At 41.6% G+C, this 4,841-nt stretch overlaps 1 long non-coding RNA gene across 1 annotated transcript; it reads left to right on the top strand.

Annotated features, from left to right (window-relative positions):
* The first annotated feature begins 3,142 nt into the window (after window positions 1–3,142).
* LOC104947862 (uncharacterized) lies at window positions 3,143–4,708 on the top strand. The gene is made up of 3 exons (XR_798599.1): window positions 3,143–3,292; window positions 3,913–3,978; window positions 4,562–4,708. It is a non-coding gene; the product is annotated as an uncharacterized lncRNA (long non-coding RNA).
* The last annotated feature ends 133 nt before the right edge of the window (window positions 4,709–4,841 follow it).

Below are 4,841 nucleotides of genomic sequence, written 5' to 3'. Positions count from 1 at the left end.
AGAATTTCAACCGGGGAGGCTGGAGGTTGGGGTCCAAAAAAGATGACCTCGGTCTTGCTCTCGTTGAGGGTGAGGAAGTTTTGGCTCAGCCAGGATTTAATCTCTGTTAAGCAGTCCATCAACTGCTGTAGTGAGTTGGCATTTTGAATTGAGAGGCAGATAGATCTGTACATCATCGGCATCACAATGGAAGGGGATGTTGTGTTTTGTGAGAATTGAACCTAGGGGCAGTATGTACAGTAGAAAAAGGATGGGGCCCAGAATCGAGCCTTGGGTAACCCCACAGGTAAGAGGGGCTTTAGCAGAGGAGAAGGTACCTAGTTGCACTGAGAAGCTACGGTTTGTCAGGTAGGACCTGAACCATGCAAGGGCAGAGCCTGTGATGCCTGCGGACTGTTCGAGCCGCGACAACAGGATGCTATGGTCCACAGTTTCAAAGGCAGCTGCAGGTCTAACAGCACCAGGACAGCTGGGCTGCCTGAGTCGGCGGCTAGGAGCAGATCATTAAAAACTCTTAAAAGGGCTGTTTCAGTACTGTGCATAGGTTTGAAGCCAGACATGAATGCCATGCGTGGTTAAGAAAGACTGCAGCTGGGCGTAGACTACTCGCTCAAGGACTTTAGATAAAAAAGGTAGCTGGGAGATGGGCCTAAAATTTACGAGAATACTTATGTAATTTTACTTAAGTAAGATTTTGAATGCAGGACTTTTACTTCTCTCTTTACTGCTCTTTGATAGTTTTACTTTTACTTAAATTCACAATCTGGGTATTCCTCCCACCTCTGCCCGTAAGTATGTGAGTAGGAGGAAACAGTGGCATATGCAGGCCAATGATTTATTGTATGTGGAAATAAATCAACAAATGATAACATATTCACGGGAAGGAATGGTGCAGAAGATGTGGGTACAAAGGCAGATCAGTTGTTACTCTTTTTCTTATACACACATAACCAGAGATTTGCAGCACATTTTTCTGTCCTAAGGATAGTTAAGGGGTCATGGAAACGACACCACTGTCATGACAGCATTCCTGCACATGACACCTCTGTATCTGTCTCCTGTCTCATATACCTGTCCACACCATCCGGCCCATTTTCATACTTTTGATTTATGACCAAGCTGCTGTCATCTCATGTGCAGCTCAACTTTATCACATTTAACTTATACAAATTACTTTTAGGAATTTGCAGACTCTATTCTCCTCCTTTTAGACTGAATTAAATAAGCAAACATTCATCAAATAAAAATAGAGATAGGAAATATCTTGACAGAGAGGTAAAACATGAATTTCTTCCATCAGAAGAAGTTCCTCTACTGTATTGTGTTTTTTCATTCTGGATTTTTAAATGTATTTGTTTATTTTCACTGGATATACAGTATGTCCTGGAGTCTTCCTCCATAATATTAAAATGGTGCCATTTCATCTTGTACCCAGGGAACAATAACACATGTATGTTTTCTAGTAAGTCTTTCAAAAACGAGTTTATTCATCTGAATTAAAGAAGAAAAAGTATTTATAGATAATCCATGCATAAAGGAGATAACAATTGAGTTTGTCATGAAATAAAATAAGCCCAAATATTGCACAGGAAGTATTGATTTAAATGGAAACGTGCAAATACAGCATGAGAGGGTGTGATGAATGGGACATGGAGTGCACATACTGGAATAACATCAGAGTTCTCCCGGTGTCTTTGCTTCTAAATTTGGAGCTGCTGGTTGGTACAGAGTGTCTTACTATTGCAGAAAGCTGATCTTGGGACAGCAACAGGGGGGAGGTACCTCTCTGTTAAATTGCTGGCTGAGGGGGGGTCTTCCCCATGTCTCCCTAAAGTGAACTTGTCTCAGCAGTCTGACACCCCTTGTCACATCACTCTAACGAGACAGGAACTGGTCAGGGCTGGGTTAGCTCCATGATGCAACAGGTGACTCTGAACACAGCAAACACATCTCAACAATCTGACAGCATTCCTATGAGAGACAACAAAGGCAGCCAAGAGAGACTGCAGCTGATCAGCCCCACCTGAGTTCTTCAGAATAACAAGAAAGAAAGTTTAACCACATCAAAACTGTATTACAGAATTAAACATAAAGCCAATCACAACGTTTGGCTTCATTACAGCTCCATTATCACTGGCCTTCATCCTCTCTTTCTTTTTACATCTCATTCAAGAAACAATCTTATGTTCTTCCTTTTACCATCATTAACATTTCCTTATCCTTATTATTTTTTATTCACAGGCCTACTGTAGGCCACCTACACATCTTATGGATATATATATATATATATATATATATATATATCATGTAAGCCTACATTCATATGCGATAGGAAGAATATAGCACAACAAAACAAGAAGGCATGTCACAGATAGTGAAGAGCATAGTGTGTTATCAAGAACAAGACTAGGGGTTTATCTTTTGAGACAGCAACAGAATATAAATATTATAAAAGATAATGAAGTCAGTGCTTGTCCACATAACGGATGGATTTATAAGGAACATGTTGAATACACATGAGGGGAGTAGTACTGCATGTGTCCTTTAGATGGAGACAGCAAACCAAAGGATTTCCTGAAGTAGACTGATATTATTTATATGGGAATTTATATTATCACTTAAAAAGACAAAAACAACCTTTTCACAAAAACAACCGTTTGCTTCAGTCTTTGTCAGTGAGTAGTTTGTATACATACAATTGTCATAATTAACGTATAATATATTATTCTGAAATGGTCCTATTTGCATAATAAGTACTTTTGGTATTAGTATATTTTGATGCTAACTTTTTTATTTTTTTACTTTAGTAACATTTTGATTGAAGGACTTTTACCTAACAGAGTATTCCTACACTCTGGTACTTCTTATTTTCCTTAAGAACAAGATCTGAATACTCCTTGCACCTCTGTATAATTAGTCCAACCTTTATAATAACAATAACTATGCACAAATTATTAAAAAAAGTAAAAGTACCTTGAAGAACTTAAACCTGAAATCTTCAGATAATTGTTGTTGTCAAACCAACGGTCCTTAACAAAAATATATTCAGCTTGCAATGATCAATAATGCCCTGTACAGTATTTCCTAAATTTTGCGCGCGCGCCCCCTAGAGCGCGCATCACCCAGGGAGCGCGCGCGGCGAAGGGGCGGGGCGCGCGGAGTCAGCGCAGCCAGGGATGAGAAACTTGTCCCGGATATTTACCTAACTATACCTGGCTCTTCCGACGCGCCCGACGTCTGTACAGCGGACAGTTTGAGGAATATAATCCGTCTCTGCAGCGGGAAAACTGAGGTATACACAACTTTGTTTGTCTTTTAAACATTATCTTCCAAAAAACTTCGTTCCAAGTTGTAGTTATTTACGAGGACCGCCGTGGTGGGAGGAAAGTTTGTTATAGAAGAGTTCCTCCTTCTGGGTGTAGCTGTAGAAAACTTCAGGTTGTCAACAGGTTTCTTGTCAGTGCTGTGGTTCAAAGTACAGCGAGGTCACAGCAGAGTTCATTATCGACAGTCTGACAACATAAATAAAGGCCTGTTTATTTTACGTCTGGGAAAGCAGGAGAGGCCATCAGCGCTTTATATCCTACTATGTGCACATTACATTTAGGCTTTGGCAGAAACTGTATGTTAACCGCGTTACAAAGCAAGATAATTAATGATTAATTCGTCTGTGGCTGTCATTTAGGCACAGACCTCAACATAACAGAAATAAATGCAAGATCCAAAACACCCAGTGAAGTCATATCCACATGCTGTTAAATTAACATTTACTTGTAAGTTCATTAGAGGCATGTCTCTGTGAGGGCTGATTGTGGCAAACAAGTCACCAAACTGGGACCTGCAGCCCTCTTTTAATATTCAGAATGTGTCACTGTGTTCAAACATTAACTCAAACACTGTGTGTCCTTTCAGAATCAGACTGAGACAGGCCGGCCTGGATCCATTAATCATTCACCTGGAAACCAAGACAGGACAAATGTACGTGCACACACTTGCATGTATATAGATGCGAACACAGACACATCTAGGTTTTCCCAAACGCGGGCAAGTTATTAACTTTGTGCATCCATTGTTGGTGCATGTATGTATGTGTCTGTTTGTGCTACTGTTGCTGCCAGCAGCTGATCTGGGATCAGTCATAGGGTAGATGGGCGTGTTCAACTCTGAAAATGTTTAACATTCTTATCATTCAGCTGCCTGCAAAAGGCGGAGAAAAGCTGAGGGAGAGCAGCAGGGAGAGGGAAGGGACATGTTCAGACCCAGGCCAAATAATTAGGAGTTACTAACACACACACACACACACACACACACACACACACACACACACACACACACACACACACACACACACACACACACACAGTCACTCCTTTGCATTCACGCTGCATTACTCACTGCAGCCTGATACTCCATCCAGCACACATATATTAGTCACCACACAATGTCATCGCGCTTTCTTAGGAAGACAACAGCCTGAAAGCATCTGACACTATTTTTTTGGGTGTGTGCGTGTGTGTGTGTGTGTGTGTGTGTGTGTGTGTTTGTGTCTGTGTGTTTCCAGGTCCCATCTCGGTGACGAGCATAGGGCAGGGTGTTTGTCTTGAGAGGGAGGGAGAGTTACCGTGGTAACACAGACATGCCAAAACTGGACCTGCTTTGCCTGGTTCAGCTGCTGGACGGCACTATCGAAACCTTCAGAGTCAGTGTGCGTAACACACACACACACACACACACACACACACACACACACACACACACACACACACACACACACACACACACAGACATACGCACACTCTCTCTCTCAAACACAGGCACACACACACAAACAGACACACACA

The sequence above is a fragment of the Notothenia coriiceps genome, unplaced genomic scaffold, assembly GCF_000735185.1.
Source record: "Notothenia coriiceps isolate Sejong01 unplaced genomic scaffold, NC01 NC01_scaffold00013247, whole genome shotgun sequence".
NCBI lineage: Eukaryota > Metazoa > Chordata > Actinopteri > Perciformes > Nototheniidae > Notothenia > Notothenia coriiceps.
Note: the sequence above shows the minus strand (reverse complement) of the source record. Positions and strands in the feature narration are given on the sequence as shown.